The sequence below is a fragment of the Macaca nemestrina genome, chromosome X, assembly GCF_043159975.1.
Source record: "Macaca nemestrina isolate mMacNem1 chromosome X, mMacNem.hap1, whole genome shotgun sequence".
Lineage (NCBI taxonomy): Eukaryota > Metazoa > Chordata > Mammalia > Primates > Cercopithecidae > Macaca > Macaca nemestrina.
Window position 1 is genome coordinate 115,856,834 of NC_092145.1, and position 25,334 is coordinate 115,882,167.

The 25,334-nt window shown below is 45.6% G+C and overlaps 1 pseudogene; it reads right to left on the reverse strand.

The window, feature by feature from the left end:
- LOC112423499 (decreased expression in renal and prostate cancer protein pseudogene) lies at positions 1-24,131 on the reverse strand (annotated as a pseudogene).
- Between the last annotated feature and the right edge of the window lie 1,203 nt (positions 24,132-25,334).

A 25,334-nucleotide genomic window follows, 5' to 3' on the forward strand; every position in this document is an offset into this window, starting at 1 on the left:
TTAAGGGAGTAACATTCCATTTGGGGACACTGCAGCCATTGGACCCCCTGGTCTGGGACAGCAGCTGGGTTTGTGCCAGGGAGGCTTCCCACTCTAGGAAATGGGACCAAACTCTTGCCTGCAGGGCCATTCATCCTTGGAAAGGAAGCTGGGTTGAGACCCAGGGTCCCAGTTGGCCTCGTGAAAGGAGCTGGGTTGATACCCCTAGGGCCTGCTGGAGAAGAGCCCAGGTGCCCGGCAGCTGACCTGGAGAAAGTAACTTGACTGGGGCCTAATGGGCCAGTAGACCTCGGGAAGGTAGTCGGACTTGGACCCTGCAGGCCAGCGGTCCTTGGGAAGTTAGCTGGCTTGGGGCCAAGTGGCCCAGAGGCTCTTGGGAAAACTGTTGGATTTGAGCCCTGGAGGCCAGCGGACCTTTGGAAGGTAGCTGGATTTGATGTCAATGTGCCTGAAGACTGAGAGAAGGCAGATGAACCCACTCCCCTGGGAAAAGGATTAGCATTTACCCCCATGGGGCTCCCTGGCCTTGAGAAATGAGCTGAATTAGGGTCTATGGGGCCAGGAGCCCTTGAGATGGGAGATGGATTTGGTCCTGGAAGGCCAATTGGGCGAGAGCCAGGACCCGAGTTTGGGCCCATGGGGCCAGGTACTCTTGCCATGGAAGATGGGCTTGTGCCCATGTTTCCAGAAGCCTGTGACAAAGAAGCTGAATTTGCTCCTAAAAGACCTGCTGCTCTTAGAATGGGGACAAGATGGAGGCCTTGAGGTCCAACCATTCTTAAGACCAGGTCCTGTGCCCAAGAGACCACCTGCTCTGGCATCTAGATTAGGGCCTGGGCCCAGGCCACTTGGTCTTGGATTGGGCCCAAGGCCTGGGCCTGGAAACACACCTAACCTGGGGGCAGGATTTGTCCCTATAAAGCCTGATCTCAGATTGGGGTTAGGTCCTGGGCCCAGGCCAACTGGCCTAGAATTGGGAGGACCATTCCTGAAGGTCAACAGAACACCTGCTTTCAGGTTAGGTCCAGATCCAGGGCCCATGGGACCACCACTTCTGGGGTCAGGACCTGCTCCCAGGAGACCACCTGCCCTTAGGTTGGACATAGGACCTGGTCCTGGGAGACCCCCTAACCTGGGGTTAGACAGAGGCCCCGGGCCTGGAAGAGCCACTGTCCTAGGGTTTAGGGTGGGGCCTCATCTTGGGCCTGGCCCCAAGAGGCCACCAGGCCTTGGGAAAGAAACTGCACCTGTGCCAGTGGGATTCATCCCTCCTGGAAAAGAAGCTATGCTTGGGTCACAAGCACCAGCCGGGAAAGGTGCTGGATTTGAAGCCAATAAGCCTGATGAAGCTGGAAAAGGAGATGGGTTCCTTGGAAATGGGGCCAGATTTCCACCAAGAAAACCGGCCGCCATAAGGAAGGGATCCGAGTTCACACACCCAGTGGGTGGCCTATGTTCAGAACAGGACCCCACTGTGGTCCCAGGGAACCGTCCAGCCGTCCTCGAGGTGGCAGCGGAGCACGAGTCCAAGGAGTTGGCCTCTCTCTAGGGAAAATCCGAGGCTCTTTTTTTTTTTTTTTTTTTTTTTGAGACGGAGTCTCGCTCTGCCGCCCAGGCTGGAGTGCAGTGGCCGGATCTCAGCTCACTGCAAGCTCCACCTCCCGGGTTCCCGCCATTCTCCTGCCTCAGCCTCCCCAGTAGCTGGGACTACAGGCGCCCGCCACCTCGCCCGGCTAGTTTTTTGTATTTTTTTAGTAGAGACGGGGTTTCACCATGTTAGCCAGGATGGTCTCGATCTCCCGACCTCGGGATCCGCCCGTCTCGGCCTCCCAAAGTGCTGGGATTACAGGCTTGAGCCACCGCGCCCGGCCCCGAGGCTCTTTCATACTTTCTTGGGAACGCTGGTGATAATGCGCTTGGGGCGAGTTTTGAAAAGGATCCTGTCTTTGATGAGTGCTCTCACCAGGTACCGAGTGCCAGTCTCGCCGCCAAGTTCATCACAGTCCTGACACTCAAGGGTGTGTTTGACAAGGACTGCAAAAGGTTTCTCCAGGTGGATAATTTTCCCATACAGGATCAGCACAGGGATTCCCTGGAGATAACAATTTGCACCATGAGCTTTCTGTCTTTAAAAAGCAAGTGGAAACAGACTGCAATGGCGGCCGCCTAGTGCGGCGCTGCGGAGCCAACGGGGCACAACTGAACCTCCCACTGCCGCCGCTGCCGCCGCGAGCACTGCCTGTGCCAGTTTTTTGTATTTTTAGTAGAGACGGGGTTTCACCGTGTTGGCCAGGCTGGTCTCGAACTCCTGACCTCAGGTAATTCTCCCGCCTTGGCCTGTAATCTCAAAGTGCTGGGATTACAGGCGTGAGCCACTGCGCCGGGCCAATATTGTGAAACCCAACACGGCGAAACCCTGTCTCTACTAAAAATACAAAAATTAGCCCGGCGTGGTGGCTGGTGCCTGTAATCCCAGGTACTTGGGAGGCTGAGGCTAGAGAATCGCTTGAACCAAGGAGGTGGAGGTTGCAGTGAGCAGAGAACGCACCATTGCACTCTAGCCTCGGGGGCAAGAGCGAAACTCTGTCTTAAAAAAAAAAAGAGAAAAGAAAGGAAAGGAAGGGAAGGGAGGGGAGGGGAGGGGTGGGGGAGGGGTGGGGGAGGGGTGGGAAGGGGTGGGGTGGGAAGGGAAGGGAAAGGAAAAGAAAAGAGACACTTTATTTCTAGTACCTACTACAGTGCTAGACAGAATCTGGCACATAGCAGGTACTCAGCCAAGAGTTAATTAATGGATATCCCACAGCATTTCAGGACCACAAAGTGTATTCTGTAACATTTTATGCATTCTCTGTTTCCATATATTTACCTCTAAAATCAGTTAAAGTATGTCTGCTAAACACTGGTTGGCAAGATAAGAGCAAAAGGTGATAGCTATGTTACTATTAAGAGTAAAGTAAGCCAGGTGCAGTGGCTCATGCCTGTAATTCCAGAACTTTGGGAGGCTGAGGTGGGAGGATCGCTTGAGCCTAGGAGTTTTGAGACCAATCTGGGTAACATAGTGAGACTCTATCTCTACAAAAAAATTGAAAATTAGTCAGGCGTGGTGGCATGCACCTGTAGTCCCAGCTGCTCAAGAGGCTGAGGTCAGAGGTTTATTTAATCCTGGGAGGATGAGGCTGTAGCCTGGAACCTAGGCAATAGAAAGAGACCTTGTTTAAAAAAAAAAAAAAAAAAAAAAAAAAGTACAGAAGTCTGCAATATACAGTACAGTCATGGATTTCAATTAACCACAGCTCTTTGACACATATTGTTCACTGAGACGGTCTTGAAAAGAATCAAATATTGGTTTGTTTTGAGTATATTATGGTTCTTTTTTCCCTTCCAGTTTGCTGAGTTTGGAAAACAAAAGGAGTTTCACTTTCAAGTCAAATGAGCTCACTATACTGGTTTTTAAATTTTTGTTGTTTGCTTGCTTTATTGCTTTTGCTTCTTAGTAAATTAGTTCAGTTCATTTTAATTTTGGTTCTCAGCTTATGCCAACATATAAGTTTCATGTGAATTAGCTTTAATCTCAAGATTTCTTCAGTGTACTTCAGGATGTCACAATTCTTCCATTTGATGTTTGACTTAAAAATCCAAGTAAAGTTTAATACAAACAGGAAACAACTATCAGTGGAAATGAAATTTGATTCTTTTTTTTCTTTTTTTTTTTTTTGAGACAGAGTCTCGCTGTGTTGTCCAGGCTGGAGGTGCAATGGTGTAATCTCGGCTCACTACAATCTCGGCGTCCTGGGTTCAAGTGATTCTCCTGCCTCAGCTTCCCAAGTAGTTGGGATTACAGGCTCCTGCCACTACGCCCGGCTAATTTTTGTGTTTTTAGTAGAGATGGGGTTTCACCATGCTGGCCAGGCTGGTCTCGAACTCCCAACCTTGGGCAATCCACCTGCCTCAGCCTCCCAATGTGCTGGGGTTACAGGCGTAAGCCACTGTGCCGGTGACATTTTATTCTTAAAAATATCAATGGCTAAAAAGAAATTGTCTTTTTTCTTGTCTGTTTTGAATTTTCTTCGTTATTACACTGTGCCTTTAATCAGCCAAATTGACATTAAGTTGTATTTGGGTAGCAATTTCTCAGTGTGTGGTGATGTGGTAGGGGAAGCTGAGTTAGTGGCATTTGAATTAGGACAGTTCGTTTTATTTTGTTTTTTATAGTGTGAGACTTTCTCTGAAATTGCCTCACTTTTAGCATCCACAGCCTCTAGGTACTAATTGCCATAAGCAACTCTCAGTCATTATGACAACCCAAAACAATCCCATTTATAACACATGTCCAAGTGTTCTCTAGGTGGGGGCCCACCTGTTGAGGGCCATTGAGGAATAAATATACCCAATATTCAGAATACCTAAATATTCTCGTTTCAATCCTGCCACTAGCTATAAGATTTGATCTTCCAGTGCCTATATTTCTGTCTATTACAATTATGTGCTTGAAAAATACCCTAGGCCCCAGGGCCATAAATGATTTATTTGACTCTGGGGAACAGTCCATTTGAACTTCTTTACATACATAGATTTTGTCTAATTTAATAGAATTTTTTTTTTCAGAGTTGAAAGCTCATGGAAAAGTAAAAAGAAACAAACAAAAATATTGAATTTTCACTTAATTATTTGGTACTCAGGAATTAATAGACCACCATGATGGCCACTCCTGTCACCAGGTTGCTGTTAGATGGGCGTACCACTGAAAAGTTATTAATGAAATTGAATACAGGTTATTATATCATTATGAGTTGATCACCATTCATTTTCTTTTTTTGTTTGTTTTGTTTTGCTTTGCTTTGTTTTATTTGACATAGAGTCTCTCTCTGTCACCCAGGCTGGAGTGCAGTGGTGCAATCTTGGCTCACTGCAACCTCTGCCTCCTGGGTTCAAGTGATTCTCCTGCCTCAGCCCCCTCCAGTAGCTGGGATTACAGGTGCCCGTCACCACACCTGGCTAATTTTTGTATTTTTAGTAGAGATGGGGTTTCACCATGTTGGCCAGGCTGGTCTCAAACTCCTGACCTCAAGTGATCCGCCCACCTCGGCCTCCCAAACTGCTGGGATTACAGGCGTGAGCCACCCACTGTGCCCGGTCTGATCACCATTAATTGTCATAAAGTTCCATTATGAAATTGGGGTATGAAGGGTGAATTAAAAAAAGGAAACAAATATGAATGAAGCTACCTTCGTAAGTCAGTATTGTTTTCAATGAAATGTCCATGGAGCTGCCACATAAGGATTCATTTTATTCTCATTATTTATTATGAGTATTTCAAAAATAGAGCAAAGTTAGTCCCAGCTACTCAGGAGCCTGAGGCAGGAGGCCCACTTGAGCCCAGGAATTCAATGCTGCAGTGTGCTATGCAGTCTGCAGTGAGCTAGACTCAGTTGAGTCTGTGAATAGCCACTATACTCCAGCCTGGGCCACATAGTAAAACTCCATCTCAAAATAAAATAAAATAAATAAAATAAAATAAAGCAAAAAGAATAGGAAATTGAACATCCTTGTACTTACCAAGTAGTTTGAAAAATCATTAACCTTTTGCCACATTTGCTTCATTTCTGCAGTGTTTTAAAGTACAGATATCGTGATATTTCACTTCTAAAAACTTTAACATTAATCTCTGTCTTAGTTCACCAGGCATGATGGTGCACGCCTGTGATCCCAGCTACTCGGGAGGCTAAGGCAGGAGAATTGCTTTAACCCAGGAGGTGGAGGTTGCAGTGAGTTGAGATCGTACCACTGCACTCCAGACTGGGTGACAGAGGGAGACTCTGTCTCAAAAAAAAAATTCTTTTTTTTCTTTCTTAGTTCCTTCGTTCTGCTCTAGCAGAATACTATAGATTGTGTGGCTTATACACGACAGAAATTATTTCTCACAGTTCTGGAGGCTGGGAAATCCAAGATCAAGAAGATTCGGTGAGTGCCTTCTTCGTATTTCATAGAGCCATCTCTTTGCTGTGTCTTCACATGGTAGAAGGGGAAAGGGAGCTCTCTGGAGTCTCTTATGAAAGTATTAATCCCTTAGAGTGTGGAGTATTCATGGTCAAACCACCTCCTAACAACCTCACTTCCTCACACCATCACACTGGGGTTTAAGATTTCAACATATAAATTTTGGGGAGACACAAACATTCAGCCCATAGCAATCTCTAAATAAATAACTTTCTCTTATGTATCCACAACAATACTGTAAACGTAAGGAAACGAGCAATAATTTCTTACTATTACCTAATACCCAATTCCTTTGCAAATGTCTTCAATTGCCTAAAAATTGCCTTTTATAAGTCTGGGCGCGGTGGCTCACACCTGTAATCCCGGCACTTTGGGAGGCCGAGGTGGGTGGATCACGAGGTCAGGAGATTGAGACCATCCTGGCTAATACCGTGAAACCCCGTCTCTACGAAAAATACAAAAAAATTAGCCGGGCATGGTAGCGGGCGCCTGTAGTCCCAGCTACTCCGGAGGCTGAGGCAGGAGAATGTCGTGAACCCGGGAGGTGGGGCTTGCAGTGAACCGAAATAGCCACTACACTCCGGCCTGGGCGACAGAGTGAGACTCCATCTCAAAGAAAAAAAAAAAAAATTGCCTTTTATAGTCCCTTCCTTCCTTCCTTCCTTCCTCCCTCCCCCCTCCCCCCTCCCTCCCTCCCCCCCTCCCCCTCCCCTCCCCCCTCCCCCCTCCCCCCTCTCCCTCCCTCCCCCCCCCTCCCCTCCCCCCTCACCTCCCTCCCTCCCTCCCTCCCTCCCTCCCTCCCTCCCTCCCTCCCTCCCTTCCTTCCTTCCTTCCTTCCTTCCTTCCTTCCTTCCTTCCTTCCTTCCTTCCTAACAGTAAGAATTCAGTCAAGGATCATTGACTGTCTTAAACTTATATCTCTTTGGCCTTTTAAAATTTAGACCTTCTTTTTTCTTTTTCTTTTTTTTTTTTTTTTTTGTTGTTGAGGTGGACTCTCACTTTTTTTTTTTTTTTTTCTGAGGTGTAGCCCAGGCTGGAGTGCAGTGGTGCGATCTCGGTTCACTGCACACTCCACCTCCCAGGTTCAAGCGATTCTCCTGCCTCAGCCTCCTGAGTAGCTGGGATTAGAGGCGCCTGCCACCATGCCCAGCTAATTTTTATACTTTTAGTAGAGAATGGGGTTTCGCCATGTTGGCCAGGCTGGTCTCGAACTCCTGACCTCAGGTGATCCACCTGCCTCGGCCTCCCAAAGTACTGGGATTACAGGCATGAGCCACTGCACCCAGCCAGACCTTCTTTTTTCTTATTTGATGACACTGACTTTTGGAAGAGAATGATCAAATATTTTGTAGCATGTCTCACGTTTTAACTTTATATAATTATTTCTGTGTCATAACACTCAGATTGTTTATCTTCTTGCAATTAATTTGTGAAGAGGAAGTTAGATCTAAAAGCTTGATTAAGAATACTACATAGGTGATGTATGCTTTATATATATCACATCAGGAGGCACTTTTTGGTTTGTTTGTTTTTGAGAAGGAGTTTTGTTCTTGTTGCCCAGCCTGGAGTGCAATGGCACAATCTCGGCTCACTGCAACCTCCGCCTCCCAGGTTCAAACGATTCTCCTGCCTCAACCTCCCAAGTAGCTGGGATTACAGGCGGGCACCACCACTCCCAGTTAATTTTTTAATTTAGTAGAGACGGGGTTTCATCAGTTTGGTCAGGCTGGTCTCGAACTCCTGACCTCAAGTGATCCACCCACCTCCACCTCCCAAAGTGCTGGGATTACAGGTGTGAGACACTGCACCCAGCCAGGAGGCACATTTTTTTAATGTGTCTATTATTAATGATGCTAACTTTGTTCACTGAATTAAGGTGTTTTTTGCTTGTTAAAGGACAATATTTGATAAGGGTAATCCTTAGCAAGCTTAACTGGGAAAAAAAAAGGGTAAGCTCGGGACTCTCAAACAAATACAAAACGAACATATGCCAAAGACGTTATTTAGTTCATTAATTAGTGAGGAAACCAGTAAGATATTACAATTGGTTTAAAGGAAAATCCAAAAAGCAGACACATATACAGGCTGAATAAAAGTTAAAATGGATTTGCTCAAACTGGTCAATATCCATAGGGCAATAATCAACTGCACCTTTACTAGACAATTTCCATTTTTCTAAGGACCTGAATCATTTGCAGTGTTCTCAATATTCTAGAACTTATAAGCTTGAAAAATAGCTCAGAAATAGTAAAAGGCCAGTGGAATCAGATAACCTGGACAACATCTATTTTCCATAGAAGAATAGAATCTTTGATTCATTTCAAAGTCTTTCATGATTTTTTCCCACACCCTAAATCTTTTTATTACAACATTAACAGTTTTTACTTTTCAATCAGGGAGTTATCTGTGGAGTCATACTTAGTGCCATGGGAACATCCAGGTTCCAGGATGTAGGGGAGATGTAATGGTTTTGTGTAGTGATTTTAACACACTCATTGATAATTTTTTTTTTTTTTTTTTTTTTGAGACGGAGTCTCGCTCTGCCGCCCAGGCTGGAGTGCAGTGGCCGGATCTCAGCTCACTGCAAGCTCCGCCTCCCAGGTTCACGCCATTCTCCTGCCTCAGCCTCCCGAGTAGCTGGGACTACAGGCGCCCGCCACCTCGCCCGGCTAGTTTTTTGTATTTTTTTAGTAGAGACGGGGTTTCACCGTGTTAGCCAGGATGGTCTCGATCTCCTGACCTCGTGATCCGCCCGTCTCGGCCTCCCAAAGTGCTGGGATTACAGGCTTGAGCCACCGCGCCCGGCCCCACTCATTGATAATTTTTGTCTGAATCAGTTATTTCACTGAGGGTAGCAAAATGGGGATTGTTCCTTTTTTTTTTTTTTTTGATACGAAGTTTCGCTCTGTTGCCCAGGCTGGAGTGCAGTGGCGTGATCTCAGCTCACTGCAACCTCCCCGTCCCAGGTTCAAGTGATTCTCCTGCCTCAGCCTCCCAAGGAGCTGGGATTAATTCTTATATTTTTAGTAGAGACCAAGGTTTCACCATGTTGACCAGGCTGGTCTCAAACTCCTGACCTCAAATGATTCACCCATCTCGGCCTCCCCAAGTACTGGGATTACAGGCGTGAGCCACCATGCCTGGACTGGGGGTTGTTCCAATTTTATTATTTCTTCTCCATTTATTAGCAGGCAGTCTTCAGAAAAGAAGAGTTTCGTTTTCAGCTAAGACCATTTTATTACCCCTGAAATACAATTCCTACGGAGAAGGCAAAACAGTTGCTTAGATCATCTCCTGTAACAACCAATTTTCAGAATTAGGAGCATGTATAATAATTACCTCACAGGTTGAGAAATAAGATTTGGTTTGGTTTTGGGCTTTTGGTGTATTTTTTTTCTTATTTCATGTGTTTTGCTTAATTATATTCATTATTTTTTATGCTCAAATAATCACAAATTTAATCAGTGGGAGCCGCTTAAATCTAATTCATTTATCTTTTCAATATGCTTTCATTAACCTTTTTTCTTTTTAAATGACAAGCTCTTTTCTGAAGCCTCCATTAATATTTGAGGATCTCCTTGCTTCTGGGGAAAAAAATGCACCAGAATGGTAAAACAAAAGAAAGAAAAAGAAAAGAAAGAGAAAAAGCAAGAGAAGACAAAAAAATACCAGTATTGGCCGGGTGTGGTGGCTCACCCCTGTAATCCCAACACTTTGGGAGGCCGAAGCGGGCGGATCATGAGGTCAAGAGATCCAGACCATCTTAGCTAACATGGCGAATCCCTGTCTCTACTAAAAATACAAAAATTAGCTGGGTGTGGTGGTGCGCCCCTGTAGCTCCAGCAACTCGGGACACTGAGACAGGAGAATTGCTCGAACCCGGGAGGCAGAGGTTGCAGTGAGCCGAGATCATGCCACTGCACTGCAGCCTGGCAACAGAGCAAGACTCCGTCTTAAAAAAAAAAAAGAAAAAAAAAAGGAAAAACCAGCATCAGAGATTAAGGAGGGTTCACCACCATAGAGCCTATAGACATCTATGGTAACACAGACATCCTGGCTAGTTAAGCCAGGTGTGGTGGCTCACACCTATAATCCAAGCACTTTGGGAGGCTGAGGTGGGAGGATCACTTGAGGCCAGGAGTTCGAGAGACCAGCCTGGGCAACATAGGGACACCTTGTCTCTACAAAAAATAAACAAAATTAGCAAGATGTGGTGGCTTGTGCCTGTAGTCCCAGCTACTCTGGAGGCTGAGGCAGGAGAATCATTTGAACCCGTGAAGCAGAGGTTGCAGTGAGCCGAGATCATGCCACTGCACTCCAGCCTGGGTGACAGAGCAAGACGTTGTCTTAAGAAAAACACACATGGCCGGGCGCAGTGGCTCACGCCTGTAATCCCAGCACTTTGGGAGGCCGAGACGGGCGGATCATGAGGTCAGGAGATCGAGACCATCCTGGCTAACACGGTGAAACCCCGTCTCTACTAAAAAATACAAAAAACTAGCCGGGCGAGGTGGCGGGCGCCTATAGTCCCAGCTACTCGGGAGGCTGAGGCAGGAGAATGGCGTGAACCTGGGAGGCGGAGCTTGCAGTGAGCTGAGATCCGGCCACTGCACTCCAGCCTGGGTGACAGAGCGAGACTCCGTCTCAAAAAAAAAGAAAAACACACAAAAAAGGCTAGTAAGGAGACACTATGAACAGCTTTATTCCAATATATGTGTTAATACAGATGAAATGGAAAAATTCAATTTTATTGATCTTATTTCTTTTATTACTTTTATATATTTTTTTAATTTTATTGATCTTTTCAAAACAACAGCTTTTGGTCTCATTCATTTTCTCTGTTTTTCTTTTATTATTTATATTTCTAATTAAAATGTAAAAGTTTATTTTCAGATATACAAGATAAGATATACAAGATATGGCCGGGGGCGGTGGCTCATGCCTGTAATCCCAGAACTTCGGAAGGCCGAGGCGGGCAGATCATGAGGTCAAGAGATCAAGACCTTCCTGGCCAAGATAGTAAAACCCTGTCGCTACTAAAAATACAAAAATTAGCCGGGCGTGGTGGCAGTCGCCTGCAATCCCAGCTACTCAAGAGGCTGAGGCAGGAGAATCGCTTGAACCCAGAAGGTGGAGGTTGCAGTGAGCTGAGATTTCGCCACTGTACTCCAGCCTGGCAACAGAGTGAGACTCTGTCTAAAAAAAAAAAAAAAAAAAAGGCCGGGCGCGGTGGCTCAAGCCTGTAATCCCAGCACTTTGGGAGGCCGAGACGGGCGAATCACGAGGTCAGGAGATGGAGACCATCCTGGCTAACACGGTGAAACCCCGTCTCTACTAAAAAATACAAAAACTAGCCGGGCGAGGTGGCGGGCGCCTGTAGTCCCAGCTACTTGGGAGGCTGAGGCAGGAGAATGGCGTAAACCCCGGAGGCGGAGCTTGCAGTGAGCTGAGATCTGGCCACTGTACTCCAGCCTGGACGACAGAGCCAGACTCCGTCTCAAAAAAAAAAAAAAAAAAAAAAAAAGACGTGTTTGCAATTATTTTTATCTTAGAATATGTACCTATAAGGATATACTATATTTCAATATTAAAATAATCATATAAAGTAAATACTTTCTCTGTGTAGTGATACTACCTGATATAGAATTAGGTTCATTTGTTCAAATTTGTTTTCAATTTTGGGATTTCAAAAAAATGTTTAAGTTAGGTTTTAATTTGACCAGGCTCAGCAGCTCATACCTGTAATCCCAGCACTTTGGGAGACCAAGACAGGAGGATTGTTTGAAGTCAGGAATTCAAGACTAGCCTGGACAACGTAACAAGACCCTATCTCTACAAAAAATAATTTTAAAAAAGTAGCCGACCATTGTGACATGCATCTGTAGTCTTAGCTACTAAGGAGGCTGAGGCAGGAGGATCACTTGAGCCCAGGAGTTTGAGATTACAGTGAACTGTAATTATGCCACTGCACTCCAACCTGGGCAACAGAGTCAGACCCTGTCTTTAAAAAATAATAATATATTGACCAGGCACGGCGGCTCACGCCTGTAATCCCAGCACTTTGGGAGTCCGAGGCAGGCGGATCACAGGGTCAGGAGATGGAGACCATCCTAGCCAACATGGTGAAACTCCGTTTCTACTAAAATATAAAAAATTAGCCGGGCATGGTGGTGCGTGACTGTAGTCCCAGCTACTCTGGAGGCTGAGGCAGGAGAATTGCTTGAACCTGGGAGGCAGAGATTGCAGTGAGCCGAGATCACACCACTGCACTCCAGCCTGGCGACAGAGCAAGACTCCATCTCAAAATAATAATAATAATAATAATAATTTTAAATAATGGGCAGAACATTTACATGTTTCAAAAGCCAAAACGATATAAAAGGGTATACTCAGAAGTCTCTCTTCTATTCCTGTCTTCTCACCTCCCTCCCCACCCCCTGAGTTAACTATTTTGATCAGTTTCTAGTTTATTATTCTAGCATTACTGTTTGAAAATATATGCACGTATAAATACGTACATATATGTGTCTATGTGTATGTATTCTTATTTCTCCTCTTTTCTCACACAAAATATAGCATACTATAAACACTGTTTGACTGGGTGCGGTGGCTCACGCCTGTAATCTTAGCACTTTGGGAGGTCGAGGCGGGCGGATCACCTGAGGTCAGGAGTTTGAGACCAGTCTGGCCAACATGGTGAAACGCCATCTCTACTAAAAATACAAAAAAATTAGCCAGGCATGGTAGCACATGCCTGTAATCCCAGCTACTTCGGAGGCTGAGGCAGGAGAATAGCATGAACCCGGGAGGCGGAGCTTGCAGTGAGCCGAGATGGCGCCACTGCACTCCAGCCTGGGCGACAGAGCGAGATTCTGTCTTTTCTTTTTTTTTTTTTTTTTTTGAGACGGAGTCTTGCTCTGTCCTCCAGGCTGGAGTGCAGTGGCCGGATCTCAGCTCACTGCAAGCTCCTTCTCTCGGGTTCACGCCATTCTCCTGCCTCAGCCTCCCGAGTAGCTGGGACTACAGGCACCCGCCACTTCGCCTGGCTAGTTTTTTGTATTTTTTAGTAGAGACGGGGTTTCACCGTGTTAGCCAGGATGGTCTCGATCTCCTGACCTCATGATCCGCCCGTCTCGGCCTCCCAAAGTGCTGGGATTACAGGCTTGAGCCACCGCGCCCGGCCGAGATTCTGTCTTAAAAAAAAAAAAAAAAAAAAAATTAGCCGGCCCTGCTGGCACATTTCTGTAATCCCAGCCACTCAGGAGGCTGTGGAAGAAGAATCACTTGAACCCGGGAGGTAGAGGTTGCAGTGAGCCAAGATCGTGCCACTATACTCCAGCCTGTGCTACGGAAGCGAGACTCTATCTCAATCAATCAATCAATCAATCAATAAATAAATAAATAAATAAGGTTGTTGTTGTTTTTGAGATGGAGTCTCGCTCTGTGCCCAGGCTGGAGTGCAGCAGTGTGATCTTGGCTCACTGAAACCACCACGTCCAGGGTGCAAGAGATTCTCCTGCTTCAGCCTCCCGAGTAGCCAGGATTAAAGGAGCATGCCACCTCACCCAGCTAATTTTTGTATTTTTAGTAGAGATGAGGTTTCACCATGTTGGCCAGGCTGGTCTCAAACTCCTGACCTCAAGAGATCTGCCCGCCTTGGCCTCCCAAAGTGCTAGGATTACAGGTATGAGCCACCGTGCCTGGTCAACACTGCTTTGCATCTTGCTTTTTAGACATAATGATACATTTTGGAAATTAATTGGTATTATTATACAGCTACTGTAGTGGGTTAAATTTTTTCCCCCAAAAGATGTGTTCATCCAGAACCTGAGGATACGACCTTATTTGGAATAAGGGTCTTTGCAGATGCAATTAAGGTAAGAATCTTAAGCTGGGCACTGTGGCTTACACCTGTAATCCCAACACTTTGGGAGGCCAAGGCAGGCAGATCACCTGAGGTCAGGAGTTTGAGACCAGCCTGGCTAACATGGTGAAATGCCATCTCTACTAAAAATACAAAAAATTAGCCAGGTATGGTGGTGGGTGCCTATAATCCCAGTTACTTGGAAGGCTGAGGCAGGAGAATCTCTTGAACCCGGGAGGTGGAGGTTGCAGTGAGCCGAGATCGCACCACTGAAGTCCAGCTTGGGCAACAGAGCCAGACCCTGCCCCAAAAATTAAAAAAAAAAAAAAAGACAAGACCATTTTGGATTAATGTGAGCCCTAAATCCAATTAGGAGTGTACTTATAAAAGAGAGGGAGTTTTGGCTGGGCGAGGTGGCTCATGCCTGTAATTCCAGCACTTTTGGAGGCCAAAGTGGGTGGATCACAAGGTCAGGAGTTCAAGACTAGCCTGAGCAACATGGTGAAACCCCTGTCTCTACTAAAATACAAAAATTAGCCATGGGTGGTGGCACGCGCCTGTAATCCCAGCTACTTAGGATGCTGAGGTGGGAGAATCGCTTGAACCCCGAAGGCAGAGATTGCAGTGAGCCAAGATCGTGCCTCTGTACTCGAACCTGGCTGATAGAGCAAGACTCCACCTTAAAAAAAAAAAAAAAAAAAGGGAGTTTTGAGACAGAGGGGAAGGCCATGTGAAGATGGAGGTAGAGATTAGAGTGATGCAGAAGCAAGGAGAGAAGCATGGAACATATTCTCCTTCAGAGCCTCCAGAAGGAATCAACCCTGCTGATACCTTGATTTTGGTCTTCTGGCCTCCAGAACTGTGAGATAATAAAACTCCGTTGTCTTAAGCCACCAAATTTATAGCAATTTGTTACAGCAGTCACAATAAACTAATACAGAGACCTTCCTCATGCTTTTTTTTTTTTTTTTTGAATGACTGAATAGTATCCTTCTGTGCCTGTACAATGGTTTATTCAATCAGTTTTCTATTGATGGACACATGAATTGCTCCCAAACTTTTGTTTGTACAGATAATGCCCAGGTATAATTTACATTTATTTCCGAGAAGTGGGATTGCTGGGTCAAAAACGGTAAATGCATTTGCCTTTTTGCTAAATATGATCAAATTCCTCTCCATAGGGCCTGTAATATTTTGCACTCCAACCAGAAATGAATGAGAACGCCTACTTCTCCACAGGCTCACCAACAGAGTACATTTTCAAACTTGAATTTTTGCCAATCTGATCAACAAGACATGATATTTCAGTGTACCGATCCGTTGCATTTCCCTTATTATGAGTGAAGTTGAACATTTTTTCATGTTTGAGACTCCTTGCTTTTCTTTTTCTGTGAACCCTCTGATCATGTCTTTCACTGATTTTTCTATTTGTTTTTTTCTTCTCAATTGTTAAGAACTTTTGCAACATAATTATAATTTGCAAATTTTTTGTTTCTTGTATTTCTTTTTTTTTTTCTTTTTTTTTTTTTTTTTGAGACCGAGTCTCACTCTGTCGCCCAGGCTGGAGTGCAGTGGCCGGATCTTGGCTCACTGCAAGCTCTGCCTCCCGGGTTTACGCCATTCTCCTGCCTCAGCCTCCCGAGTAGCTGGGACTACAGGCGCCCGCCACCTTGCCCGGCTAGTTTTTTGTATTTTTTTTAGTAGAGACGGGGTTTCACCATGTTAGCCAGGATGGTCTCGATCTCCTGACCTCGTGATCCGCCCGCCTGGGCCTCCCAAAGTGCTGGGATTACAGGCTTGAGCCACCGCGCCCGGCCTGTTTCTTGTATTTCTTTTGTCCACGTCTATGGTTTTTTACCATGCGCCCCCCAACTTTTTTTTTTCAATTATTATTATTTTTTGTTTGTTTTGAGACGCCCTGGCTAATTTTTCTACTTTTAGTAGAGATGGGGTTTCACCATGTTGGCCAGGCTGGTCTCGAACTCCTGACCTCAGGTGATCTGCTCTCCTTGGCCTCCCAAAGTGCTGGGATTACAGCTGTGAGCCACCGCACCTGGCCTTTTTTCAGTTTTTAACACGAAAGGACTGTTGATGCTTCGCAGCCTAAGGAGCCTTTCTGTCCTTTATCCTTCTGAGTCTATGCTGAGCTATATTCTACTCTGAATCATTGCTCACCGATATCTGACTCCTTCTCTCTATCAGCCTTTCTCAATTAGAATCAGAGATTTTAGCTACACTATAGCTCCTGTCACTCCTTTTTCTTTTTAATCTCAGATTGATTTCCTCAGAAAGCAAAGCCTGAGGCAGAGGACATGTATGCCGTTTCCCATTGGGGGAGCAAAGCAGAGAAGGACGGAGAGCCAATGAAATGGTGTGTTATCAAGCTGGCCATCTTTATGTGCAATATGATTGCTCAATCTGTGGGACTGTGCCCCAGAGAAGCCCCATTTCGTCAGTCTCAGGACTTCTCTAGCTGGTGGAAGCAGGAGGAAGCTGGGGCAGGAGACAGGGACACCAAAGAGGAATGAATTGATTCATTGTCTCCTGTCACTCTTGGGTGGAAGGTTTGCCCCACAGATATTTGCCGATTGACCAGTCATCAAATCTAAACTTTTTCTTTTTTTTTTTTTTTGAGACAGGGTGTCACTGTCGCCCAGACGTGAGTGCAGTGGTGCGATAATGAAACCACCCTTGCAAAATTATGACTGAGACAGTGAATGAGATCTAACTTTTCTGTTTTTTTTTTTTTTAAGACAGAGTCTTGCTGTCACCCAGGCTGGAGTGCAGAGGCCATCTCGGCTCACTGCAATCTCTGCCTCCTGGGTTCAAGCAATTCTCCTACCTCAGCCTCCTGAGTAGCTGGGATTATAGGCATGTGCCACCATGCCTGGCTAATTTTGTATTTTTAGTAGAGACAGGGTTTCACCATGTTGGCCAGGCTAGTCTCGAACTCCTGACCTCAGGTGATCCACCCACCTCGGCCTCCCAAAGTGCTGGGATTACAGGTGCGAACCACCACTCCTGGCCCCTCACAGGCTTCTCTAACCACAGGCTTATACAAGGGATGCATCACTTGTTTCCTTACTCTTTACTCATATTGAGAAAAGTCCTGGATTTTCAAGTCAGACAATAAAAATACAGCCGGGAAGCCTGGTGAAAGAGAGTGGTCTGAGGCTCTTTTTTTGAATAAACTGACCCTAACCCTATCAGAAAACTATCATTCAATGAGTTGACCTTATTAAGAGTTTCGACTTGGCCGGGCGCAGTGGCTCACACCTGGAATCCCAGCACTTTGGGAGGCCAAGGCAGGAGGATGGCTTGAGCCCAGGAGTTCAAGACTAGTCTAGGTAACATAGCAAGACCCTGTCTCTACAAAAATTAGCCAGACATGGTGGAGCATGCCTGTATTCCCAGCTACTAGGAAGGCTGAGGCAAGAGGATCATTTGAGCCCGTGAGGTCGAGGCAGCAGTGAACCGTTATTGTAACTGCCCAGTGGGTTCACCTTGCCCGCTGCCTAGACAGAGCCGATTCATCAAGACAGAAGAATTGCAATAAAGAGTAATTCACGCAGAGCCGGCTGTGCAGGAGACCAGAGTTTTATTATTACTCAAATGACTCAAATCAAATCGGGAAGCAGAGTTTTTAAGGACAACTTGGTGGGTGAGGGGAAGCCAGTAAGCTGGGAGTGCTGATTGGCCAGGGATGAAATCATAGGGAGTCGGAGCTGTGTTCTTGCGCTGAGTCAGTTCCTGGTTGGGGGTCACAAGATCAGATGAGCCAGGGTTTCGATCTGGGTAGTGCCGACTGATCCATCAAAGGCAGGGTCTGCAAAATATCTCAAGTACTGGTCTTAGGGGCAGCTTAGGGAGAGTCAGAACCTTGTAGCCTCCTGCTGCATGACTCCTAAACCATAATTTCTAATCTTCTGGCTAATGTTAGTCCTACAGAGGCAATCCAGTCCCCAAGCAAGAAGGTCTGCTTTGGGAAAGGGCTGTTATCATCTTTTTTTTAAACTATAAGCTATAGCTTCAAGTTTCTCCCAAAGTTAGTTCAGCCTAGGCTCAGGAATGAACAAGGACAGCTTGGAGGCTGGAAGCAAGATGGAGTAGGTTAAGTTCGATCTCATTCGGCGGGGCACGGCTTACTCCTGTAATCCCAGCACTTCGGGAGGCTGAGGTAGGTGTGTCACCTGAGGTCAGGAGTTTGAGACCAGCCTGGCCAACATGGTGTGAGAGGAGCTGGGCACATTCCTCAGCCCCGGGCTCAAAACAAACAAGCCCAATACAAACACATCCCATCCTCCCATCCCACCACATATCGCCATATATCTCTCAAACTTCCTGAGCCCAGTACAAACACCACCTGGAAAAGTCTCCGATAAGGAGGCAGCCGTTCAAAGTTTTACTGAAAGCGCGGGAACCAAAAGAATTCCTTTGTTCCCTTGTAACTTTCGGGCTATAAAAAGCAAACACTCGCATTGTTCAGGGCCCTCTTGTATGCTGTGTAATGGAGGGACCAAGTTCGAATTTGTCATAAAGATCCTTGCCGCTTGGCTTTGACTCTGGACTCTAGTGGTCTTCTTTGGGGAATAGAGGGTCTGGGCATAACAGGTGAAACCCTGTCTCTACTAAAAATACAAAAAATTAGCCAGTCGTAGTGGTGTGCACCTGTAGTCCCAGCTACTCGGGAGGCTGAGGCAGGAGAATCGCTTGAACCCAGGAGACAGAGATTGCAGTGAGCCGAGATCACATCACTGCACTCCAGCCTGGGCGACAGAGCAAGACTCTGTCTCAAAAAAAAAAAAAAAAAAAAAAAAAGAAGTCTGGGAAGGGAACACTCAACACCTTGCCTTGCCTTGGGGGAAGGGGACAGAAGGGGTGGTGGTGGAGCATCAGCAAAGGCTCCCTGCAGAGCAGTGACTTATCACTAGGCTTGCCTTGGGTATGGAAATTTCCACCATTAGGCTTTGTCCTTCGGGAAAAGCAGTGTTTAACTGAAATCCCCATTCGGTAATTCATGATGTCATTAAAACTTTGTGGTGGATTATTTATAAATCTTCGGAGAAGGCCTCGGGGGGATGTAGGAGTTGCTTCTCGATGATGTGAGATCATTCTAAGACACTAGAGAGATGGCAGGGATGGATGAGGCAGTGCCAGGGTTTCCTGGGGAGCAACCTCATCAACCCCCAACCTCTGGGGCCTCACAAAGGCTCTGAAGAGAGTGACACTGACAGAGGAAGACGGCAATGGAGGAGGACAGGCAAATGTGTTCTGGTCACCGTGGTGGTCATACCTGCCTGTCCTTCCCAGAGGTGACACCAACATTATACCCTTGAGTAGCCCAGTGCAGTAGTATCACTGTGGAGGTGGTAAGAACATACACTGAAATTATACCAAGAGTTTTATGCAGGGTTTAAGGTGTTAAAACAGTTGGGGGCGGGGGGACGAAGGGGCAGCAGAGGCAATAACTAGCAAAAATGCAAATGTGTTTACAATTTGGCCCAGAAGTTCCACTACAAATCAATTGTGAATTATTGGAAGGGTATAGTGACTCACGCCTGGAATTCCAGCACTTTGGGAAGCAGAGGCGGGGCGGGAGGTGGGGGGCGCGGTTTGTGAGGGGTGGTTATTGCCTGAGGCTAGGAGTTCAAGACCAGCCTGGGCAATATAGTGAGACCCTAATCTCTACCAAAATAAACAAAAGGGAAATGCAAATTACACCTGAACAGATTTGAAGTAATATATGTACAAGGTTATTTATTGAGCTTTTTTTTTTGAGATAGGGTTTTGCTCTGTCACTCAGGTTGGAGTGCAGTGGCACCATGTTGGCTCACTGCAACCTCTGCCTCCCTGGTTCAAGCAATTCTTCTGCCTTAGCCTCCCAAGTAGCTGGGAGTACAGGCACCTGCCACCACGCCCAGCTGCTTTTTTTTTTTTTTTTTTTTTTTGTATTTTTGTATTTTTGCATTTTCAGTAAAGATGGGGTTTCACCGTGTTGGCCAGGCTGGTCTTGAACTTTTGACCTCATTGAACTTCTGACCTAAGGTGATCTGCCCGCCTCGGCCTCCCAAAGTGCTGGGATTACAGGCGTGAGCTACTGCGTCCGGCCAATGAGCATTATTCGTACAAACAGAAGTTTGGGAGCAATCTACATGTCAATAGGGAACTATTGAATAAACCATCCTACAGCCACACAAGGAATACTAATCCGCCATAGCTATCCCAAAACATAGATCCGTGTATTCTTGAACAAACTCCTTTGGAAACGTTTAATTCCTCTAAATTAGATCAACAAGGAGGCATCACGTTCAGAGCCTTAGAAGTTTTAACCTTTTTAGCACATAAATGACTGAAAAACTGCACAAATGAGACTCCCTCTTGCACTAACCTCTGCTTCCACTCTTCTGTGTTTTGATGAGGAGAAACCTTAGCCTGAGCATTTCAAAGGCTTAAGATAAAGACTTACTAAGGAAGATTTATTTTATTTTATTTTATTTTTAGAGGCAGGGTCTCCCTCTGTTTTCCAACCTCAATATCCTGGGCTCAAGTGTTCCTCCTGTCTCAGCCTCCCAAGTAGTTGAGACTATAGGTGCACACCACCACGCCTAGCTAATTTTTTTTTTTTTTTTTTTTTCTGAGACCAGGTTTCACTATGTTGCTCAGGCTCCTGGTCTCAAGGGATCCTCCTGCCTCGACCTCTCAAAGTGCTGGGATTACAGGTGTGAGCCACCATGCTTGGCCTGAAAGATATTTCTCAGCAGTGACTCTTAACTCCATGATATTGCAACCTGCTACATCGAGGGAGGAAAGTCATAGATTAAAATATGATACTTAGAAACCCAGGACCATAAGAATTGAAAACTTGCAAACATTGAGAAAATAAGAGCTCATCATCTTAAGAATTTAAGTAATTTGAGTATACATCCCAGAATGCCAGCTCTTTCAAGATTTCAGAGTATAATATGTGTATTCTCAAGAAGACCTTGAGATGTTTTCAAAACAGCAGATGCATAAATTCCTTTTAAAGGGTAAAGAATAAATGTTTTGAAAGGGGAAATCATCATAAAAATCTAGTTTGAAAAGTCCTCAAAAAAAGTGGGTCTCTATTTTCTAAAAAATAACTTGTGCATTGTAAGAAATATATATTATTTTATATTTAAATGGAGGCTTTACTTTGGGAAAGTTATTATACACTTAAAAAATTTATAAGTAGTGTTGAAGATAAAACCAGTTATCAAATCAAAGGACAATAAACACTTCTCCATGTTAAGACTTAATTCTAGGCTGGGCACAGAGGCTCTCGCCTGTAATCCCAGCACTTCAGGAGACGGAGGCAGGAGACCCTCTTGAGTCCAGGGGTTCAAGACCAGCCTGGGTTACAGAGGGAGACATTTGTCTCTACAAAAAATACAAACATTAGCTGGGCGTGATGGTGCACACTTTTAGTTCCAGCTACCCGGGAGGCTGATGTGGGAGGATTGCTGGAGTCCAGGAATTTGAGGCTGCCTGGGCAATAGAGGGAGACCCTGACTCTTTAAAACACACACACACACACACACACAAAACCTCAAAAAAACAACTTTTTTTCACTGCATGGAAAGGAAATAATCTTATTTTGGGGTCTGGCTGCTATATACTAGTGTATCATTTGATTAGGCTTATAGAATCCCTTTTTTTTTTTTTTAGAGAGAAAGAGAGAGATGGGATCTCCTCACTTTGGCTCTGTCGTGCAGACTGGAGTGCAATGACATGATCACAGTTCACTGTAACCTCCCAACTTCCAGGCTCTAGTGATCCTCCCACCTCAGCCTCCTGAATAGCTAGAACTACAGGCATGTGCCACCACGTCTGGATAATTTAAAAAATTTTTGGCCAGGCACAGTGGCTCACGCCTGTAATCCCAGCACTTTGGGAGGCCAAGGTGGGCAGATCACTTGAGGTCAGGAGTTCGAGACCAGACTGGCCAACATGGTGAAACCTCGTCTCTACTAAAAATACAAAAATTAGCCGGGTGTGGTGGCACGTGCCTATAATCTCAGCTACTTGTGAGGCTGAGACCCGAGAATTGCTGGAACCTGGGCAGTGGAGGTTGCAGTGAGCCGAGATCATGCCGTTGCACTCTAGCCCGGGCCGACAACAGCAAGACTTCGTCTCAAAAAAAAGGTTTTTCTTGGTAGAGAAAGGGTCTTGCCAAGTCATCCAGGCTGATCTCCAACTCCTGGGTTCAAGCGGTCCCCTTGTCTCAGCCTCCCAAAGTGCTGGGATTACAGGCGTGAGCCACTGTGCCCTGCCTAGAGTTGCTATTATGCTCAGAATATGCGAGTATTGGCCAGGCGCGCCAGCTCATGCCTGTAATTCTAGCATTTTGGGAGGCCGAGGTAGGCGGATAGCTTTGAGCTCAGGAGTTCAAAAATATGCAGGTATCGTTTTCTTAGGCACCAAGATTATACGGTGTCTAGCTGTATAATAAAATTAGTTTCTGCTTCGTTTTGTTTTGCTTTGCTTTTAGACATTAAGCTTAATATTGGAAATAAATGGAATAAAATAAATAGCTGCTTGGAATGACTAGGACATCAGTTATTGTTTTGCTTTTATATTGTACTTGGACACGCAATTAAGGCTTCTTAGGAGATGCCCTGTTTTGAACTCTTAAAAGAATAAAAACACTCCCACATATGGCTGTGCTAACATATGGTCTCTCTAATGACAGAACAAACAAGACACCTACTCATCTTAAACAAATTTTAGCATAAGACACGAACAAATGATCCATTAATACTGAATACTTTTGGGTACACTCCAATGGGAAATGAAGATTTATATGCATCAGGTTGGATGGGCACCCAAAAAATGTTGACTTGGAAGTAAGAAAACAATCTGACAAGGATGTGTGCTATTCGGGAGTTAACTAAATGTTACCGTAAATTATAAGCATGGAACTTTGGGATGATATTTAGAGAGGTTTGGTATTTTTCTGTTTGTTTTTGTTTTGTTTTGAGACTGAGTTTCGCTCTTGTCGCCCAGACTGGAGGTGCAGTGGCACGATCTCAGCTCACCGCAACCTCCGCCTCCCGGATTCAAGCGATTCTCCTGCCTCAGCCTTCCTGAGTAGCTGGGATTACAGGCATGTGCCACCACACCCGGCTAATTTTATATTTTTAGTAGAGATGGAGTTTCTCCATGTTGGTCAGGCTGGTCTACGAACTCCCAACCTCAGATGATCCGCCTGCCTCGGCCTCACAAAGTGCTGGGATTACAGGCATGAGCCACCGCGCCTGGCCGAGGTTTGGTATTTTTTATCAAAGGAGAATGAACAGAAACACAACCTGGCACTCAAAAGCTGTTAGACTCCCCTCCGCTTTCTTTTTTACTTTTTTCTTTCTTTCTTTCTTTTTTTTTTTTTTTTTTGAGACAGTCTCATTCTGTGGCCCTGGCTGGAGTGCAGTGGCACAATCTCGGCTCACTGCAACCTCCGCCTCCCAGGTTCAAGCGATTCTCCTGCCTCAGCCTCTCCAGTAGCTGGGATTACAGGGGTGGGCCACCATACCTGGCTAATTTTTGTATTTTTAGTAGAGAGGAGGTTTCACCACGTTGGCCAAGCTGGTCTTGAACTCCTGACTGGCCTCTCAAAGTGCTGGGATTACAGGCGTGAGCCACCTCGCCCAGCCCCCTCTGCTTTCTTGATGAAGAAAGCCTCATGATATAATCCTCCATTCTAGGTAAATAGAGTTTACTAACTTGCCCACAATTCAATGTACTTTTTGTGACCCGAAAACGTAAGTAACAAAGAATAGTTTTCTGTCCGGGTGCGGTGGCTTACGCCTGTAATCCCAGCACTTTGGGAGGCCGAGGTAGACAGATCACCTGAGGTCAGGAGTTCGAGACCAGCCTGACCAACATGGTGAAACCCCATCTCTAGTAAAAATACAATATTAGCAGGGCATGGTGGCTCATGCCTGTAATCCCAACAACTCAGGAGGCTAAGGCAGGAGAATCACTTGAATCCAGGAGGCAGAGGTTGCAGTGAGCCAAGATCGCGCCATTGCACTCCAGCCTGGGCAACAAGAGTGAAACTCCATCTCAAAAAAAAAAAAAAAAAGTCAAACTCCATATCCAACTCCCTGTTCTCCATCCCCCTGCCCCTGACAACCACCATTCTACTGTTTTTATGAATTTGACTACTCTTGGTAATTCATATAAGTGAAATCATACCGTACTTGTCTTCTTGTGACTGGCTTATTTCACTTACCATAAAGTCTTCAAGGCTCATCCGTATTGTAGCATTTGTCAGGATTTCTTTCCTTTATTTATGTTTTTCTTTTTGAAAAAAAATTTCTTTTTGAGACAGAGTCTCGCTCTGTCACCCAGGCTGGAGTGCAGTGGCACGATCTCAGCTCACTGCAACCTCTGCCTTACGGGCTCAAGTGATTCTCCTGTCTCAGCCTCCCAAGTAGCTGGGACTACAGGTGCGTGCCGTCAAGCCTGGCTAATTTTTGTATTTTTAGTAGAGACGGGGTTTTTCCATGTTGGCCAGGGTGGTCTCGAACTCCTGACCTCAGGTGATCCATCTGCCTCAGCCTCCCAAAGTGCTGGGATTATAGGTGTGAGCCACCATGCCCAGCCAGGATTTCCTTCCTTTTTAAGGCTGAAGAGTATTCCATTGTATGTGTATACTATTTTCTTTCTTTCTTTTTTTTTGAGACGGAGTCTTCGTTTTCTTGCCCAGGCTGGAGTTCAGTGGCGCAATCTCAGCTCACTGCAACCTCCACTTCCCGGGTTCAAGTGATTCTCCTGCCTAAACCTCCCAAATAGCTGGGATTACAGGCGCTTGCCACCATGTCTGGCTAATTTTTTTTTTTTTTTTTTTTTTTTTTGAGACCAAGTCTCCTCGCTCTGTCATCCAGACTGGAGTGCAGTGGCATGATCTTGGCTCACTGTAACCTCTACCTGCCAGGTTCAAGTTATTTTGCTGCCTCCACCTCCTGAGTAGCTGGGACTACAGGTGTGTGCTACCATGCCCAACTGATTTTTATATTTTTATTTGTATTTATTTATTTATTTTTGAGATGGAGTCTAGCTTTGTTGCCCAGACTGGAGTGCAGTGGCATGACCTGGGCTCACTGCAACCTCCACCTCCCAGGTTCAAGTGATTCTCCTGCCTCAGCCTCCCAAGTAGCTGGGACTACAGGCACCTGCCACCACGCCTAGCTAATTTTTGTATTTTTTTTCTTTTTTTTTTCTTAGTAGAGATAGGGTTTCACCACGTTGGTAAGGTTGGTCTTGAACTCCTGACCTCAAGTGATCTGTCTACCTCAGTCTCTTGAAGTGCTGGAATTACAGGCGTGAGCCACCGTGCCTAGACTAATTTTTGTATTTTTGTATCTGACCATGTTGTCCAGATTGGTCTCAAACTCCTGACCTCAGGTGGTCCACCCTCCTTGGCCTCCCAAAGTGCTGGGATTACAGGCATGAG